The 21,678-nt window shown below is 36.3% G+C and overlaps 1 protein-coding gene across 3 annotated transcripts in view; it reads right to left on the bottom strand.

The window, feature by feature from the left end:
- Positions 1-21,678, bottom strand: part of LOC126765696 (uncharacterized) — a 624,074-nt gene that overhangs the window by 587,263 nt on the left and 15,133 nt on the right. The window contains exon 2 of one of the 3 annotated variants that reach the window (XM_050483430.1): positions 18,485-18,516. The exons of the other annotated variants lie outside the window; for them this stretch is intronic. The gene's annotated coding sequence lies outside the window, so the exon portion shown is untranslated. The remainder of the gene's footprint in view (positions 1-18,484; positions 18,517-21,678) is intronic. 3 annotated transcript variants of the gene reach the window in all.

Genomic DNA, 21,678 nt, shown 5'->3' with positions numbered 1-21,678 from the left:
ATAGTGACACAAAAGGGAGAGCCAAAAACTGAAAGTGTGCACTTTGTTGTTTATTCGAATTTTCGTTTGCTTGCACCACTTTCAATAATCCGCACTCGTTACCTGGTGCGTCGGCTGTTTGCCGGCGCTCACTTCCCTTTTGCACAGAATGCAGCGGCAGCTCATTCCCACGACGGCAGCGGCGTTGATGGTAGCAGCGACGAGGGCAGCAGCGACGATGACAGCAGCGGCGTTGTGGCAGCGGCGGGTTGATGGTAGCAGCGACAATGGCAGCAGCGGCGTTGGAAATGTTGAAACGTTACGTACGTTATCTGTTGCTCTATTGTGGCACTTCACACGGCACTTTTCACTCAACGGATACTTATGTAGCGGCACTAATGATCTTATCATTAATATGCTCTCGAGCAAAGGCAAGGCGTTTGGCTTTCTTGTTTGGAGTTATGTCGATCACTTTGCGACCTACGTAGGTCGTGATTTCCACGCTCTTCATCTTGCGACGTAAAGTAGCTTCACTAACTTTCTTCCCAATTAGTTCCTCCGAAAAACGAGTTTTCGTCCACCTTTCTTTTTATCTTCTAAGTTCCCACAAGTGTCCTTTTTTTTACTAAATTGTACACAGTTTTCCCCGAAATTCCATAAATTTTCAAAAGATCCGAAGCCGAAGTTCCCATTTTAAATTTGGTCACAATCTCGGATCGTGTTTCAATATTTAAATGCTTCCTTTTGACCATTTTCGTGGATTAATTTTTGTGCAATCATGTAAAAACTAATGATCTTTAAACGAATAAAATGTGTGTAATAACTTCTGACGTCAATATGCATCAAACAAATATATTGTTTTTGAGAGAAATATTCCGTTATTTTCTTTGAATTTTTGTTCGTTTCTTCTACACACTCCATTGCATCCAACAACAACAGATCTGCTTAATACTGAAAACAACAACAAATGAAGCAGTCTTACCGAAACGCAAAAAATTTAGTAATGTGTAATGACATTTGACTATGGCAGTATGTGACCCCGCACATAGAAACCCGGCTAGTGTGTCAAAACAGGATTTTTCACGAGAGGCGATGAAAGATGTGAGGCACGTGTTCTCTCTCTGCCTTTTCCTTCTTGTTCGTTACCATGCTTATACTTGCACTCATTTTCACTCACTCTGAAGCGTTTCCGAGACCAACCAACAAGCTCTCGGGTTGCTCCCTGTAGTTCTACGTACATTCTCGTTGAAAACCGATAATCGACATTTTGACACACGATTCGTTCACATATACTTATATCTACATATATTTGGAGGATGTTATATGTTCATTTTTTAGGAGGATGGAGTCATGTGTGGAAGTTCACGAAAGTGAGGAAAGTTCTCTGATCGCCATTTACTTGGGAATGGCCAGAAACGATTCTTTTACATATGGCTCAAGAAACTCACGACTTCCGGTCTTTGACCAAGTATGCTCTGGGTGACCTAGGACATCCGTTTGAAAGCGAGCTAAAGTGAGAAGGCGAAGCACCCCCTTCACAGGGTTGTGTCCTGGGTTTGGGACCCGCCACGTAAAAAGCGCCCCCAATGAATGATTACCAACCGCCTCGGATGAGAGGCCCCCTTTTTGATAACGGTTATGGCAAACGAAATAAGGACTACGATTGGAGGGTAAGCACCTGGAATGTCCGGTCTCTTATTTGGGAAGGTGTCGCTGCCCAGCTGGTTTATGTCCTCGCTAGAGTGAAGGCTGATATCACCGCCGTCCAAGAAATGCGATGGACGATACAAGGACTGAGACGAGTAGGCCTTTGTGGCAATTACTACAGTGGCCATAAAAAGGAGCGCACGTTTGGTGTGGGATTCGTGGTGGGAGATGAGTACTATCATTCACTCCGGTGAATGAACGTCTAGCCACAATCCGCATCAAAGCGAGGTTCTTCAACATATCGCTGATTTGCGCCCACGCCCCGAAGGAAGGGAAGGACGATGTGACCAAAGATGCCTTCTATGAGAGCTTGGAGCGCACCTATGAGAAATGCCCCGTTACGATGTCAAAATCGTGCATGGCGACTTTAACGCCAGGGTGGGCAAAGAAGGTATCTTTGGCGCAGCAGTCGGTAAATTCTGCCTACACGAAGAAACATCCTCAAATCCTCAGTTGCTCATAACAACGGAGATGCGCGCGGCACTTGTTATTCCCTTATGAATATTTGTACATAAGCGGCTCGTATTTGATTTTGGCCATATAAGTCGAAGAAATCAAGATATGCTGATCTCTAAACATATCTTCACATATTTGTCCACACAATTCCCTGGTTGAGGAAAACTGTTGATTGCGCTTAGAAAATGCCGACCGCAAAACGCAATATGCTTGTTTGATTCCCTCGTGGTGTCATTGCATGAATTATCTAAGGAAATACTAAATATCAAAGTATTTTTCAAATGCTACCTTTTTTACTCATAATCCAGATAAATTTATAAAAAATACAAAAACAAAATAGAATCAATTATATAAAAGTGTAAAAACATAAATTGATAATTGATAAATCTCATGGCATAAATAGAATTCATTCCTCGGTTGGTCAAGAATATTCACTGGTTGATCATGTTAACAAAGCTGTAATTCTGCACATTCCGTTCTGCTAAAATCAAAACAATGTTAGTATTTCACGGAGTGAATTCCATGGTTGTGAGGTGAATTCCCCGGTTCAAATTTTACGAATGTTCGATATCGAACCTGCACCTTCTCTATGTTTTATGTACTCTGGTTTTATGTTCTTTGGTTATACCAAACAAATAAAAATTCTTTCTATTTTCCATTTTTTTTAATTATAGTTTAATAAATTAATTAACTATTTAAAAATACATATGTATATAGTATATCTTCAGATTCCTCTTATTTTCAGTGAAATCTTTTTACATTTATTTCCTGCGCATAGTACTTACACAGGACATACAAATGTACAAATATTTTTTCTTTGGCACATTTTTCTGTTTGTTTAGGAACAGCTTCGCCTACAAACCATCGTAAATATGTAGAGTATGTGTATGTATGAGCTTGTTTACAAATCGGCGCTGAATTTTACGAGCCACGGAAAACTATTTTAGAATTGACAAATATTTTAAATCAAAAAAAACTATGCTGCCACTTTTGTCACTTTTTTCTGTGTTTTGCAAGTTCACGCATGTTTCTCTTCTAGAACAAACAGCACAAAGTTGTTCAGTTTATGATTTTTTAGCGTTTGACATCGTCGGGAAAAGCCGCTTGCTCGGGGAGAAGTGAAGGTGGTTGCTTTTATGAATGAAGCGAGTTGGCTTGTTGGAAAAGCGCTTGCGTTCATGAATGAAAATGTTTTTGTTGTAGGATTTACTACATTTGAGCTTCGGCAAATTTGGCTGCCTACTGACTTGTGATGCTGCATATGCTATTTGAGACGGTTATGAAATATAGTTCATTTTGAAATTTTATACAAAACCTACCAATCTTCATCAACACTCCTTAAATCGCAATGAAAATATTTATATACTTACACACGTAAGTTCATTTTCTTTGTTTATTTTCTCTTGCTCTTCTAATGTGGATCAATGGATAACCAGCTGTCAAAATTACTTGACTACAGTTGAAAAAATTAGGAAGTTTTTTCTTGAGCAATTACTTAAGAGCTGGATACGGACCTTAAGTGATTATAAATTTGGAGTTTGCGAATTTTATTTTGAAATGTAATATATAGACACTTGTTTTTATTAAAACTAAGATTGCTAAATAAAGAAAGAGGAATTATAGCGAAAAAGAGAAATTTCAGCGAATTGCTCAAGTTTGCTTATTATCATATGGCAGCACTCCATTTCCTCATAATTGTTAGCACATCAACCCTTCTCGTGCTCAGCTGTGAATTTGGTGCTCTGGCGAATTTATTTAATTTATATTTAAAATTTTATTGTGAAAATTTCTGGATTAAGTGATGTTTTAAGATAAGTATCAGTGTTGTATTGTGCAATTGAAGCAATTGATTTTACTTTAATTCTGTTCTGGCTAATTCTAATTTATTGCGCCGAGTCGTTTTCAATTGTTTTTTGTTGCTATATTTTAAATAGTGCAATTGTTAGTGTTAATTTATATTGCTTACTTTAATTTCTTTCTTGTTTTTTATTCATTTCCATCTTTGTCCACAGCTGTTCGCGAGTTTCTTACTTTTCGTGTGTTACAGTGCATCTCAAACTGCTCGCTACATTGGTTGTTATCTTTGATAACCAACTATTTTATTGCATTCATTTGTTATAAATATTTTTGTCATTGCGCTTTTTACTTTTATTATTTAACATTTTTTATATTTTTGTTTAATACTGTTTTTGTTCATTATGACTTGTAACTTTCCGAACTGCTCTGTGAAAGGCGAGTCGGAACGCTTTGTGTCTTGCCGGCTTAGTGATGGGCTTGCCATCTTAAATGTGCTGGACTGACAGGTAGGATATTGGATTCTATTCTTGATAGTAAGGGATTGCGTTGGTCTTGCTGGAAATGCAGACCAACTGAAATTGAATTGTTTAAAGCTTTTAAGCAGGCGAGCAATGGTTTCAAGGAGATTGGTCGTGAGCTTGAAACCCTTACTGAAAAATTTAGGCGTTATGAAATGCTGTTTCAATCATTTCAATGCCTAAATATTCAGGAAGAGAATCCAAAACCTAAACGAAAACGTCCGTATGACAAAGATACCACTGTATCTTCCTTAAAAAGAATGCCTCATTAATCTTTCATCCCTTGTCCTCAAGGAGAGAAGGTTCCGTCTGCTCAGGACACTGAGAAAACTGTTACTGAACACTGTAAACGGAAAGCATCTCAAGATCCGCCTCCAAATACCTAAAAGTCAGCTAATAAAAACTTAGTTGAAATACCGCGGAAAAAGGCAATTTTTGTCTCGAGACTTGCTGCGGATACCACAGTCGATGATATAAAAAGTTACATCTCGTCGAAATTAAAAACGGTAGATACAGACATCCGTAAATTTAATTTCAAACACAACCGGAATATTTCGTCGTTTAAGATCGACATATCCGCTGACAGTTTTCAATTGATACTTGACAACTCATTCTGGCCATCTGTGGTCTTTGTGCGCGAATTAGAGCACAAATGTGATAAGCCCCCTGTAGTTATCACTAAAATGCCAAGAAATCCCGTGAATACAAAAAACTAATTAACAATAAATAGCTGATTATTTATTATCAAAATGTTAGAGGTCTTACACACAGTACAAAACTTACTGATTTGTATTTAAACAGCATTCATTGTAACTTTAAAATCATTGCTTTGACAGAAACTTGGCTAAAGCCCCACATTTTTGATAACGAAATATTCAACAGCGAATTCGAAATCTTTAGATATGACCGGCTGAACAGAAAAGGAGGTAGCGTCTTGTTTGCTGTTCATTCTTCAATTCCATTTGAAGAAATCGATGTTCCGTATGCCGACTTCATTGAATTTAAGTGCATTGGTATTTACGCAAATAGTGGCCATATCTACTTAACATTGTCTTATATACCGCCTCACTCGGACATATCTGTATATATGCAGCATGCTTCATTAATAAATAACGTTTTCTCAATGGCTAATAATACTGATTCCATGATTGCTTTGGGAGATTTCAATTTACCGTGCGTATCATGGAAATGTATTGATGATTACGCCACACATTGGGATTTCCGTGGCTGAAATCCAAAAATAGCATGTTGTCTGATTTGAATGAAAATTTCACAGTCTGTTACCAACTATCTATACATTATTTTCCCAAAGTATTAGGATTCTATCTGCATTAGTTTTTTGTCCAAAACTGCCCAAAGTCGGTGAATGTGAAGAACATCAAAATTAGCAAAAAATTTACTCAAAAGTCAAATCATTGATACAATAAAACAGCTATTGAAATTCAACTTTATTATTATTTTTCATTTATAATATGTATCAAAGAAAAAATTTGCATCAAAATCCATTAAAAAAAATAATGCATAAAAAAAAATATTGTGGAACAACATAACTTGGACGTCAAAATTTCAATGTTCTTCAAATTCAAAGTGGTGCATCTTTTTAGCGCTGTCTACCGCTGTCGACATACGTACACCGAATTAAAGCCTGAAGTCTCAGCTAAACGATAAAAAAAAATTCAGCTGCCCCAAATTGCCCCCCTTGAAAAAAACAATGAGATACTCTAAAATGGCAAGTTACCGCCCAAAAGTATGCAATATATATATAACAAGGATTACAGGAACTATAGGATGTATCATTCCAGAAGAATTGGACGCATATCCACTAACGAAGATGTGATGCATCACTTATTAATGTCTTCGGGTCCGTACATAAACATTTTTCGTACTAAAATAAAATTTAAAAAATTAGAATGTCACGAAGATGTGAAAAAGTTGCTAAAAGAGACTTGATAAAAGAGAATTTAGTTTGTATGGGAGGTGGGCGTAAAAGTGGGCGGATATTATTGAAATTTAACACCAACATATATAATGTCATGAAAATGATATGTACCAAAAATCAGTGCTGTAGGTCAAAAATTAAGTTTCACCTTATACGGGAGGTGGGCGTAAAAAAGGGGGCGTGATTTTGATTTTTTCATTTTTTTCTTGATTGGAATCCAAAACAATGATGTACCAAATGCCATTGTCCTGCGACAACTCCTTATATTTTTAGCCGCAGTATGCACTAGCAGAAACCTATGTGCGCCATCCCTATTAGTACTCGCTTATGTTTTAACGAGTTCTTAAATGAAATGTCGGAGTTGGGTCTTAACCAAATTAATTTAATTTCAAACGAGTTTGGTAAGTTTTTAGATCTGGTTTATGTTGATAATGCTTCAATGTTCTCCGTTGTCCGATGTGATCCTTTGGTTCGGCCAGAGGACCCGTGTCATCCTGCTTTGGAAATTAATATCGAAATCATAGCCAACTTTGCTCACAATAATACACAAGACCTTTGTTTTCGGTTCAACTTTGCGAAAGCTAATTTTACGAAGATTAATTACGATTTTTCTAAAGTAACCTGGCCAGATTACAGTGGCAATATTGAATTTAGTGCTTCCCACTTTAATGAAACTATTTTAAACTTATTTGAAAAATATGTTCCGAAGTGTGTTGTTACTCAAAAAATGAGTTCTAATTTATGGTTTTCGAAAGAATTATGTAAATTAAAAAATAGAAAATCTCGTGATTTTAAACATTTAAAAAAAACTGGTTTAGTTGCTGACTATTTAAAATATTCTAAATTGCATCGACAGTTTGCTGAACTTAACAAAATATGGTATAATAATTATATAAATAAAGTAAAAAATAATATTATACGTAATCCAAAACGCAGAATTTCTAACTTTCCGTCCCATATGAAATATAAGTCTAGTATGTCTAGTGACAATCACACCATTTCTAATACTCGTATGTTCGCTTAATTCTTTAAGTCCAATTATTCTCAAAAATCTCCAAAAAATGTTCCGCATCAGCACAAGTTGTGTCCGATTTCTGCCATTAATGCACCTACCATTTCCGAAGCAGACGTTTTATATCAGTTAAGCAATATACGTTAGAACAATCATACAATTGTGGCCCAGATATGATTCCCTCATGCTTTCTTAAGAAATGTGCCAAATATATGTACATACATATATACCAACCCCTAACAAAAAGGAGGATGGAGTCATGTGTAGAAGTTCACGCAAGTGAGGAAAGTTATCTGATCGCCATTCACTTGGGAGTGGCCAGAAACGATTCTTTTACACATGGCTCAAGCAGCTCACTACTTCCGGTCTTTGACCAAGTATCCTCTGGGTAGCCTAAGAACATCCGGTCGAGGGCGAGCTAATGTGAGAAGGCGAAACATCCCCTACATAGGGTTGTGCGCTGGGTTTGGGACCCGCCACGTAAAAATCAGTACCAATGACAAAGAAAACACAGCCTCGGATGAGAGACCCCCCTTTTGATAACGACCATGGCAAAGGAAATAAGGACTACGATTTGAGGGCATGCACCTGGAATGTCCGGACCCTTAATGGGGAAGGTGCCTCTACCCAGCTGGTTGATGTCCTCGCAAAAATAAAGGCTGACATCACCGCCGACCAAGAAATACGATGGACGGGACAAGGACAGAGACGAGTAGGTCCTTGTGACATTTACTACAGTGGCCATATAAAGAAGCGCAAGTTTGGTGTTGGATTCGTGGTGGAAGAGAGACTCCGTCGCCGAGTACTATCATTCACTCCGGTGAATGAACGTCTAGCCACAATCCGCATCAAAGCGAGGTTCTTCAACATATCGCTGATTTGCGCCCACGCCCCGACGGAAGAGAAGGACGATGTGACCAAAGATGTCTTTTATGAGTGCTTGGAGCGCACTTATGAGAGCTGCCCTCGCCACGATGCCAAATCGTGCTTGGCGACTTTAACGCCAGGGTGGGTAAAGAAAGTATCTTTGGCACTACGGTCGGTACATTCAGCCTCCACGACGAAACATCCCCAAATGGGTTGAGGCTGATCGATTTCACCGGGGCCCGAAATATGGTTATCTGTAGGTCATCTCCTAGCGCTCATATAAGGCATACTTGGTAACATCCTCTTTCTCTTCTGTTGGTGCATTGGCGCAAATCAGAGATATGTTGAAGAACTTCGCTTGTATGCGGAATGTGACTAGCCGTTCATCACCAATACTCGGCGACTGGGTCTCTCTCTCACCTCGAATCCCACACCAAATTTGCGCTCTTTTTTATGGCCACTGTAGTAAATGCCACAAGGACCTACTCGCCTCAGTCCTTGTCCTTGTAACGAAGACTGGTTGATGGGGCAGTGGCACCTTCCCAATTAACGGACCGGACATTTTAGGTGCATGCCCTTAAATCATAATCGTTAACACGTATGCAGGGGTCGTCATAAGAAGGGGGTCTCTCATCCGAAGCTGCTTTCTTCTTTTCATTGGTAGTGTTTTTTACGTGGCGGGTTCCAAACTCAACTTACAACCCTGTGGAGGGGATGTTTCGCTTTCTCATTTTAGCTCGCCTTCAAACGGATGTTTTCTGGCTACTCAGAGGAGGTCGTGAGCTGCTTGAGCCATATGTAAAAGAATCGTTTATGGTCACTCTCAAGTCACTGGCACAATATAGCACATTTGATTATTTCTCTTTCCAGTACAAAAATCAAAAAGTAAATAATGTAACGGGATAAAATTTTGGGTCCCTAATATAAAGATTTTCGAACACCCTACTACCTTTATATTATATATATCGTCCAATATTTGAAATATCTCATTACAGAATGTAATTTACTCATAACAGTGCATATTTAAGTCTAAAATAGATAATATTGGGCGAAAGCCCAACTCGCATACAATTGCTTCGCTCCCGATCAATTGGTTGACGTTTTACACTTTAAGATTTCCCTGGCTTTCATTCCTGTTACAAGAATAAAATGATCAGTTGCACCCGAACTCAGCCCTTCCTGATTTGTTTTAATTGAACTTGTTGCAAATATGAAGGGGTACCGTCAATTGGTTTTGTAGAAGTATGCTTCATGCGTGTCATATATTTCATGGGGTACTTCGTTTACTTCTAATTTTGCCTGAATTTGTTTATTGAAATTAAACAAGTTGAATTAAAGCTACTCATTGTTCTAGTGATACATTAATATCAACTATCTTTATGTCCCCACAATTTGTTAAGCCCTTAAAAATTTCAAAATCTTTTTAGGTCTATAAAAAGTATTTATTTATTTAGCAATTTCATTGTAGTCTGACAGAAGACCTAGAAGGAAACGTTGAAGACCCAATAAAATTTGTATATAACCGATCAGCGAACCAATCCCTCAGTTTTAGATATCGTCCTTTTTTGCACACGTCGCTTTCTCTTCGAAATAAAACTTTTTTGTGGGAACCACATAGCAGATAGCTGGCGTACAAACTGAATTATCAAAATCATGTCCTTGTACGAAAAAAAAAATTCAATGAGATAATTTCACGAAATTTTACTCGAATTGTTGTTTAACCCAACGGTACAATCTTTTAAGAAATTGTTCAGATCGGATCACTATATGTATAGCTGAAATACGAACTGATCGATGAAAATCAAGATAAAGGTACCTTATACCATTTTTTTTTAACATATTGGATTATATCTACTCGTATATATCGGTCACTAATTACAATGGAGTCACGGCTCGAAAAAAGGTAAATACTCAGGAAGAGCAAATAACAGACCCTTTAAAAATTTGTGAAATTTTACGGTCGAATCGTCGTCCATAATGTAGAACTTCTTTAAAAAGCGTCTGACTCAAATATTGTTGACTTAGATTTACAGAGAAATTAATCAGCATATTTGAGTTAAGACATCGAATAACGGTGTGGTAATTCCAATAATTTCATCGACACATTTCAAATAATACAGATGATTAAACCCACTTAGTCAGATAAAGAGACACACCACAGAATATAGCGGAAATTTTACGATTTATTTCAGTAATAGCGAAACAATTATAAATAGCATTCTTATGTTGATACCGCACAATCCAGGCAGGGCAACCAACGCCATTAACCCAAAAGTAGACCTAACAGTGATTTCTGAGTTACGTAAAATAGTGATCATAATGAAATTTCTGGCGTACGTAATTAAATGTATTTGGAATTGCTATATAGAAAAAATCGATTTTGAGAATTTTTGAATTACGACTTTGTTTTTAGTGTGCGATATATTATACGAGTATATTTATATATTGTATGTTAGTATATATGTGAACACGAACACGGCATCCGATATATCAAATTTAATAGTGACGAATACAAACAACACAAATGTAGTAGAGCAGGAAACAACAAATAATAAATTCTCACACATAAACTAAAGGATTTGACGTTGTTATCTTGATAATACGTATCAGGCTTAGCCACATAACGGTCTCACAAGGGAATATGTGTACATATTACAAGGAATGAATTAAAACATTTTAAGAATCCCCACAGAAACGTAACAAAGGTACTTAGGCACGGCCTTTTGACACCAGTGTGGAATTTCTTTAAATTCCAATTCAAAGGCCACCGTCGCTAACAAAATAATTTAACACAATTTGGGGGTGACAAACGCTTCTGATGGCTTCAAACACAAGCTTCATTGAATTTTATCCTCGGAAATTTAATTTGCAATATTTACTATGTTAGACACGTCCATATGGGTAAGCGCCGTTTAAATACTTTGGCATTCCAATTTTTCCTCAAATTTTAACAATATGAAATAATAAATTCTCCCTTACTGTAACATTTTTATTCCAACTTTGTATTTTGAATGAGTGAAGAATAAATATTAAGGCTATTATTTTATTTTATTTAAAGAAAATTCTTCTATAGATTTGTAAATTATATCATAACAATGAAAATTTTCAAAAGTTTCAATAATTTCTAATACTATATATCGTATAGAGATCCAAGCAAGTGTGTAACTTTACATATGTATATTGTATATAAAAGAGAGTGCTGTTAGTTATACTATTTATAACTCAAGAACGGTTTGAAAAATTTGGCTCAAAATTGGAGGGAAGATATCTTAGAAGGGGAGGATATACGATATTTTGTTTTATCTCTTTTTATTACAAGTCAGCATACTTCATAAATACAAAAATTATATTTTGAATAATAAGCATGTGTTCAAAGTTCATGTAAGAATCATTTCAATATTTTATTATTTAAAAAAGAAAAATATAAATAATAACACATAGCTACTGTAAGAGTAAAGTAATTTTTGTATATAGTACATACATACTATATGTGTGTGGATTATTCTAAAAAGCATGATAATTTAAGATGAGTGTACATATAATGGTTCACAAATATTCTTGAAGAATTGTACAAAACATTGCAAGATTTAAACGATGAAGTTATCGGTGTTTCTGTCTTACTGGGTTTGCCGACAGCACGGCTATTCTTACCTGTCTTAAGACATCAACGAATATTTAAGCAATCGCGCGGTGAATCGGTGAAATCTTGAAATAATTGTACTTCAATTAACTACAAATATGTGCGAATAATTGCAAACTGATTCCCCCTCTCAGATATTGGAAATGTTAGAATAGAAAGTAAAGAAATTTCTCTAAGCGCCATTCACTTGTTAGTGGCCAGAAACGATTCGTTTACATATGGCTCAAGAAGCTCACGACTTTCGGTCTTTGACCAAGAATCCTCAAAAAACATCCGTTTGAAGGCGAGCTAAAGTGGGAAGGCAAAACATCCCCTCCCCATGTTTGTGCACTAGGTTAGTACCCGCCACGTAAAAAACACTACCAATGAAAAAACGAATGAGAGACTCCCCTTTTGATGACGACCACTGCAAACGCATTAAGCGTAATTTCAATTCACCTTAATTACGCAACGGTAGACGTTTGCTAATTAAAAATATTACAGGAAATATTTTGAATGGAGAATTTAATGGAGGGTTTATTGCTGGCGTTATTTTTTGTAAGACAAAAATGTTTACAATGTTTGAAATGAATCGGTCAAGTAGTTTTGAAATGACAGTGAACACGGACTTTGAAAAAGTAGTTTTGAGAAAAACGCGATCATAAATGATTCGGTAATCGGACTATATATGTATTATATAATTATATATTATTATTAATTATCTTAGCGGCTAAAATGTAGATGTTAAGGTAATTAATTTCCAGATACAACAGTTATTGCCAAGCGATCTGTCTAAATTTTACAAATTCTCTAAATATACCTGGATTGCCATCACATAATCAAAGGTTTAGGTTCACCTATTATTCTTCAGCGTAATTTTAATTCACATCAGTTAGGCAACAGTAATCAAACATATCCTAGGAAATATTACTGAAGCAGCGTTTTGGATATTATCATTTAAACTATAAACATTATTGTTAAAAATTAAGAATGATGTTTAAGAAAAATAACTAGTAAAAAAGGACTAAGTTTGGGTGTTTCATACTGTTGCAACTTGCAAGAACCAATGTCAGGAAAATACCTTAAGGTGTAGTATGTCAACCAGAGGATACAAATCTATGCAATTTTATATATACATATGTATACTCTATATAACTCATATACCGACCTGCATACATATTCGACATAAAAACGAAAATATTACATGTTATATATGGGAGTTGAGGTAGTATCGGGCCGTTTTTATCTTTTAATTACTATCATGCCACATACAAAAACCTATTCTCTGAGTTTCCTTAAGGTACCTCACATACAATCACCAATCATATGGAATAAAGTCAGCCGGGTGTTCGAAAATCCTGATAATAGATATATGGGGGCTGGGTCAAGTTTTCGGTAAATTTTATCTATTTTAGGCACAAAAGTACACTGTTATGGGCAAAACACGTTCCGTACTTTTCAATGAGATAACTCAACTATTGGCCTCTATATTCAGTATAAAGTCACCCGAAGTATAATATAAATAATCTGTATAATGCCTATACCGGGGCTCAGTGAAGTATTGAACCGATTCAACACATTTGAAGCAAACATACATATTATTACCTTTTCCTGATTCTATTTGAGTTTCAATTGTATATCACATATACTGACCGATATTTTCGATCAAAAGTCAACTATAGATACTGGGGACCACATATTCGGTGCCTAGGGGTTTGAACGGTTGTGGCTAGATTTAAGCAATTTTTAGCCATAAGGTGACATACTTTAAAGGAATTATTAGTGTAAAATTGTATCCTATTATATTAATTACTTTCTGATTTTTGTACTGGAAAGTGAAAGAATCAAACGGAATTTAAAATTGTAATATATGAGAAGTAGGTATGCTTGTGGGCGGTGCCATCGTCCAATTTTCACACCAGCTCCCATTAAACCCTCTCATACTATCTCGGTGGTAAAATTTAATGCTATTGATTTACTGCGTTTTTAATAGTTTTGAACAGTACTGTTATATGGAGAGTGGACCTTTTATGATATCTGCGCAAAGCAAATTTGGTTATTGTAGCTTTAGTGGTTTTGGATATATGTACATACAACTTTTTAGTAGGCGGGGCCACGCCCATACTGTGCGAAATTGCAGTTTTATATCTTAATTTAGTGCTTGGTTATGGCACTTTATAGGTTTTCGGTTAATGGCGATTTGGGGGCGCATACCAAGTTTCATCAAAACACCTCTTTCAGAAGGACAGACAGTCTCCCGGATTTCAACTTTTCTCGTCATCCTGATCATTTATATATACAAGTATAACCCTATATCTATCTCGTTTAGTTTAAGGTGATACGTACAACCGTTAGGTGAACAATACTATAATACTCCTTAGTAATAGGTTGCAAGACTATAAAAATAATAACTTTAACATCTTATGTGGATTTGTGCTTAGTAACAACTTCAAAAAAGAATTAGTATCAATCATTTAAAAATTTTTAAATAATGTTCGAATTTTAGCAACGTGGATTTCTTACCGCTTACAATGTTTTCGTCCTTATTTTTTCGGGGAAGGGGGTGGAAAATGCCTTCCGTATCATCGGTGCTATCGTCACAGCAGCGGTATGTGCCAGTTGCAGGTCACTAAATTCCCCCTCTAAGGAACTGTCGCCCACCCTGGGGCCGCATTTGCATTACTTCAGGGTGGCGTTCCCTTTTTCTCATTGAGAGATTTACATTTGCGCACCTGCGTCCAGGTCCCGCTTTTTGCTGCGTAGCAAGAGTACAGCGAATTTCTTGATAATCCCCCAGTTTCCTTCACTCTCCAACATGACGCTGACTAAATTGTCCACGTTTATTGGGCCAACAATCCTCTACGGCGGTGCGTTCTCCTTGCCAGCGCGCACATTCAAAGAATGTGTGTTCAGCGTCGTCTTCTGTCGCATCGGTGTATAGGCATGACGGCTCTTCGACTTTTCCCATTCTGTGGAGGTACGTTTTGAAGTACCTGTGACCGGATAACAGCTTGGTTGTGTAAAAATCTACCTCTCCGAATTTTCGGTCTGTCCATGAGTCTAGGTCTTTTATAAGCCTGGCCGTCCATCTGCCGTTGCTTTCGGTGTCCCGTCTTTATTTCCATGTTATTATTGCTTCTTCTTTTATTTGTTCTATTGCGCTCTTGTTGTTATCAGATGACTGCTTTAGCTCCCACAGCTTTTTCTTTTCGTATGCTAGAAGGTCAATTGGGGCATTTCCGCTTATAACTAATATTGCCTCGCCGGACACTGTTCGGTAGGCTGATGCAACTCTAAGGGCTGAGTCGAGCCTTGCTTGGGTCCGTATCATGACCTGGTTCAGCTTTCTTCGCGCTTCTTCTGTGTCCCTTGCTGTGATTACTGCTGCAATGTCGTCCGCGTAGCCTATTAAATACGATTCATCTGGCATTTCTAGTTATAATATAGCGTCATAGCTAATGTTCCATAAATCTGGTCCGAGGATGGATCCTTGTGCTGCTCCTGACGTGACCGCTATCTGTCGTGATCCCTCTTTAGTTTCGTACAGCAGTTTCCTGTTGCTAAGGTAGCTCCGCACCACGGCCCTAAGGTAGTCGGGTACCTTAAAGCTTTTCTCGAGAGCGTCGATCATATCTACCCATCTAGCGCTGTTGAAGGCGTTTCGGACATCTAGAGTCGCCAGAAACACAATTCTTTTGTATTTATGCCATCTACGCTGTGCGGCTTCTACGCTTTCAATGACGCGTTTTATTACTCCTATGGTTGATCTGCCGGGTCTAAAGCCATATTGTCTAGGGGACAGTCCTCCAGCTTCGTTGATAGCCGCTTCAAGTCTGGGTTTAAGCAGGGTTTCGTATAGCTTTCCCGCTGTGTCAAGCATACATAGAGGGTATCCTTTTCCCCAACTGATTAGCACCAGCCGTTGCTTTTTCCAGGGTTCAGGGAATATTCCAGCTTCAAGGCTGGCGCTGTACATGTTTAGTAGTACTGGCGGGCGCTCTGCAGCGATTATTTTGAGAATTTCTGATGTGATCCCGTCCGGCCCGGGTGATTTGTTGGCCTTGAGCTTGGCAGTGGCTAGTTGCAGCTCTTCAAGGGTAAACTGGGGGATTTGCGTCGATCTTAGAATATGTTCTGGGTCCCTAGCTCTTGTTTTGTGTGTGGGGAATAGTGCGAATATTTTTCCTTAAATATGGTCAATGTTAATATCATATTCATCTAATTTAAGCAGTCAACGTTGCAAACTAGGATTTTTTATATCGTTCTTCTTATATTTTGTTTGCACCCATTTAAGTGGCTCAATGTCCCATACGATAGTCAAGAGCTCTTTTTCTGTGGTGGAAAATTTTTTCATGTTCGTTTAGAAACTGTTCCAATCGCAACCACACTTGTATCTGTACACAATTTAATTTTTTTCTTAATATCGGGGTAACAGAGAATTGGTGTGTCAATTAGAAGTCGCTTCAACTTATAGAAAGCATTTATGTATGTATATACTTGTATATTGGGTTGTTTTTTCTTAACTTAATGACCTTACTTTGTCATTCCATATGCAATTTTTACATTGTCTTTTATAAGTTTTCTGTATTATCCTATTATACTAAGAAAATATTTAATTCGTTTAGGAGTTTATGGTAATTTTGGATTACTGCTATTTTGTTTGGGTTTGATCCCATCAGTAGTTAGAATACGTCCTAAATATTCCGTGGATTTAGCAAAGAAATTACATTTGTCGATTTGGATTTTTAAGTTATGGTTTCGTAGCGCATTGAAATTTTTCTGGATATTTGGTTCGTGTTCTTGTATTGTGCTACTAAATATTAGGATGCCGTATAAATAAATGTTTTACACATGTTTTATTTATATAGTTCTTTAATAAAGAATCCATGAAGCAGTTTCGTTAATAGTATTATAAGTTAATCGTTATATAAATCTTGTGCGTTGATATTTTGTAATAAAAGATGCAAATGCAAGGCATGCTATCTTGTTCTAAGTTATGACATACATTTGTTATCAAATCTTTTTACAGTCTTTAAGAGTAACAAATACCTTTTGTTATACACAACACATATGTATGTATGTACATAGGTGCATATGCGCTAACAAAAGTATTTGTTACCCAAATTTCTGTTACTGTTAGTGTTATTATTTCGATTAGCAGTTTGTTACCATTAATGTATAAACCAGAGATAAAGAGATCTTTAACTCCTCTCTCACTGGAAGTGAGAGAGCAATTGCTAAACGTCAAAACCTACTGAACTTTGACAGCTAATCGAGTTCAGTAGGTTTTGACGTTTAGCAATTGGAAATTATTTTTGCGATGGCCAGATTGAAATCTTACCAAAAAAATATGTAAACGGAGGGATTAGTTGCATCGTTCAAGACCACTTATAAAAATGAAAATTAAATGAATTTGTGAAATTTAAAGGTATTTGATGAAAGGTTTTGTAAATTGAAGCATCATAGTATATTTTCAATAGAAAATGATTACAAACATTTAATGATTGAGAGCTAACCAGCTTAAATCCTATTATTGAGTATTGAAAGGACAAACGTCAGTTGTTATAATATTCTTTAAAAAGATTTAAATAGTTTCTACATATAATAAAGAACAACTATATAGTAGTTTTTATTCGTATTAAATGTTAAGTGTTTCAATTTAAATGCCCACAAATAATTATTTTTTTCAATCTGGCCATAATGGAAAATGTTATAAAAAACGCTAATTTTGGGGCGCTCTCACACTGGAATAAGTTTAACAACCCTTTATTCCTGGTATAAACGTTGGCGTGTTTGTTACCCATTTCTTAGCAGTAAGAAATTATATATGTTACTCCTAACGGTTCAATTGTTCTAAACAAAATTCAGTACTTTTATATTCGTTTATTATATTATTTTATATTAGAGCACAAAACGTTTTTGTGTCTTACTAGTCAAAGACGTTTTTGACTAATCCGGTGTGGGTTCAGCCTTAGGTGACGTACCAAACTATCTCTTTCATCAAGCACAGTTTCAAAGGCAGCAGTTTGATTAAAAGGGTATTCTGGTTTAGAAGGTTTGTAGGTATTTTTTTTTTTGACGCGTTAAAAAAAATCAAAAAGGTTTGAAAAAAAGTTTCGTATTTTCCGTTTTTTTTGGGGTTCGCAATTTTTTAAAAATAAAAAAAAAAACCTTTAAAAGGCCTTTCGTAGTGCGATACTATAAAGTATAAGAAAGCTCTGCGTAAAATTTCATATGAATCGGTTGAGTACAACTTGAGATATCATGCACACCGTTTCTGGAAGAGTAGTTATGAGAAAAACGAATTTAAAGTTTTAGAACAAGTCGCGCGCAGTCGGAGTCGGAGTCACAAAATGAGCTGTACCTCGGAAAATAATTTTAATTTCGAAAAATCCTCTTAGGGACATATTCTTGAAAGGTTATACTATAAAAATATGCCAAAAAAATCGATTTTTTCGAATTTCTAAACCAGAATACCCCCTTAAAAGTACTTGTATAACCACCAAGCAATTGTAAAAAAATTATTTCATAATTTTCCTAAGCTTCTTTTGTCTATTTACTAATGTACATACGTACTAAGTGCCACTAACCTTAAACAGATATCGGTTCTCGGCTTGTTAATCTGCAAAAAAGAAAGTTTTAGTCAAAAAAATTCACTATGAAATATGAATATGAATATGTATAAGAAAGAAAGAATCTCAAAAAGGAAACGAAGCTATAAATAAGCGTATAAAAATCTAAAGTGAAAGTAGAAAATGAAAACTTTAAAGAATTAAAGCATCTAAGGGCTTTGTTTGAAAACCCAGCTTGAAATATTCCAAAGTTATGAAGTGAAATAAATTTATGTTTTGTTCATGTTAATCAAATTATGTTTTTTTTATTTTAAAATTGTTGTTTAGTTCAACTTAAAAATAATGCTGTCAAGGCATTTCGTTTTTGTTGGGCTTCATCTCTTTGCAATGATGGAACACTAACTTCAGAAATTTTGTCCAATCTCTTCCTCTTCGTCCATTCCTATGAAATCAATGTTTTGTTGGCCTTTATTGATTATAATGATGTTCTGATGTTAAACAATATGTTTTGGAATATGAGCGAGCTGCACACCAATAATTTTTAAAATTCTTAATTTTTGTTTTAATATTCCGAAAGTCTGTTCAACAAAAACTCGGTTAGTCCTTTAAATAGTGTTATATTTACTCCGCTGCGATGTTGAAAAACTATTATCCCGATATGGCACCATGAGAAAAGTTTCCAGCGGATAAGCTGCGTGCCTACGAAATGAAGATTTGGTGGAATTTTTAGTTCACCGCTTACCAGTGCTCCAAGAAAGAGGCTCCTTTGCCACACTGATGCGTCATGACGTCGTCTTGGATAACCGACAAAGACATCCAGAAATTTCATATGGCTGTCAACATTATTGTTTAATGTAGTTTGACAAGAAATTAGTATACATGTTTTACCTTTGTTACCTGTGCAATGACGGAAAAGATCCCTTTTCTGTTATAGAAACTGATTGCATCGTTTTTTGGCTGTAATATCGGAATGTGCGTTCCATCAATGGATTTGAAAAGCCATTATAGTTTTTTTTTAGCTGCAGTAGGAGTTGGAAATTTTATTATTGCCGATTTTAACTACATATAAGTTTGAGGGCTTTAACAAAAGCTCTATAAGTGGCGCCCATTCCTACATCAAATCTGTCACTAATTTGTCGAAATGACGTATTATTGGCAAGTTTCCAAATTGTCAGATACAATATCTTTTGCAAGGAAACTGCAGTACGATCAATTGTTGTTTCGGTCCACATGGTCATCAGCCTCTAAAATTGTAGCTAACTCATAAAATTGGCATAATAATATATATATACATATTAGGCCGGGTCGATTTGTGGAGAGGCAAAAAAATCGCCCATTGCTCTATGAAAATCATATTCTAGGTATCAAAATAAGAAACTTTGCCAAAGGAACCATACCTCTGAAACGAATTCTGATGTCCCCCAATTTGGGTCGAACTTTTTTGTAGGGGCAAATTTTGAAATAGAATTGAAATTACAATTTCATTCTTATTACCTCTGAAAGTGAGGAGAACTAAAGCAATAACCACTATGGTATTTAAAAAATAATAATAAGTGAAGTGACCATTCCAAACCAAGAAGTTTACAATGAATCCACCATCCTCTACACCGCAAGATGAAGCAACTACATCAACAACTATCGAAAACCCAATGAGTCATATACCCAAGCATGATGTTACTGTTTTTGGTGTGTCTACTGATTTGACTGATCTTAATTTACCAACCCATCTGGATATCTTGAGATATTATTTTTACTTAAGCGAACGTGCTAAAAAAGAACAAAATAAATTTTCCCATAAATCATTCACTATTCAAGTACAAGATAAGTTGATTGAAATTTGGGAAAAACTTGGTATGGAAATAATGCTGAAAAAAAAGTGCATGTAACAAATTGAATAAATTGCTTGACAAGTATCAAGAGAAAATCAAGAGAAGAAACAACACCCAACAATTTACAGAGTATGTAAAATCTCTGGAAACAATTTTTTACATTGGAACATGTTAATGCGATTTGAAGGCAGCTCCATGTGCATGCGGCTGGGTTCCCGAACGCCTCAAAGAGTTCATGCACGATCAACATAATCAGAGAAGACTAACAATGAATGCATTTGTGATGGAAACTGAAGAGCAAGGAGCAACGTCACCACCGGTTCAAGAAGATATGGATAGAAGCACAAGTACACAATACACAGAGAGATACGATTGTTTTAACTTTGCCTTGGTATGTGACAGATTTGGTGTGCCAGACAGAGTAGCATCAGCATTGGGAACCGCTCTTTTGCAAGATTTTAAAATTAAAGATAAACATGGGAAACCTCTGATCATGGATAAATCGAAAGTTCGCAGAGAAAAAGAGAAATGCAGACAAGAAGTGCTTCGCAAACGGTTAGATGATACCAATTTGTTAGCGTTTTCATTCGATGGCAGAAAATATGATACTTTAACGATAGATAAAATTGATGAGAAGTATCATACTAGGATGGTAAAAGAACCTCATCTTGTTATTTTGAGAGAACCCAATTCTGAATTGATTGGTTACGTAAGACTGGAACATGAAACCGCTGAATACAAAACAACCAAATTAAATGTTTTTTTCAACGATAAAAATATATCACTGGATACATTAATTGGAATATGCACTGACGGTGAGCCAGCAAACACTGGCCCTCACGGTGGAAATATACGACGATTCGAAATGCTGTTAAAAAGACCATTGCATTGGTTTGTTTGCCTTCTACACTTCAACGAACCTCCGTTTCGGCATTTGTTTGAAGCTTTGGATAAATCAACCAGCACTGGACCAAGATCGGCAACCGGAAAACTGAGCCGTCAAATCGAAACTTGTGAAACTCTTTCGGTAAGTTATTGCTATCACTCATTTATTATAATTGTCAACCATTTTTAATTATTTTATTATTATATATTTTTAGGTGGTGGACGGATTCCAGAAAATTGAGTTGCAAAATATGCCCCCCGCTCCAGAAAAAAAAGAATTTTCCACCGATTCGAAGTACTTATACGACATGGCCCATGCAATTTCTAGCGGCGTGGTTCCGGTGGATCTGGCTAACATCAAACCAGGGAAATTGTACATTCTCGGTGGCTCACCAAGGCCGCTAGATTATTGCGATTATATGTGACAACGGAAAATTCAGATGCAAATTTAAGACTTGTGGTTGAATTTATAATTAAATGTTATGTGCCAATGTACTT

Source organism: Bactrocera neohumeralis, unplaced genomic scaffold, assembly GCF_024586455.1.
Source record: "Bactrocera neohumeralis isolate Rockhampton unplaced genomic scaffold, APGP_CSIRO_Bneo_wtdbg2-racon-allhic-juicebox.fasta_v2 cluster11, whole genome shotgun sequence".
NCBI classification, from domain to species: Eukaryota; Metazoa; Arthropoda; class Insecta; order Diptera; family Tephritidae; genus Bactrocera; species Bactrocera neohumeralis.
Note: the sequence above shows the minus strand (reverse complement) of the source record. Positions and strands in the feature narration are given on the sequence as shown.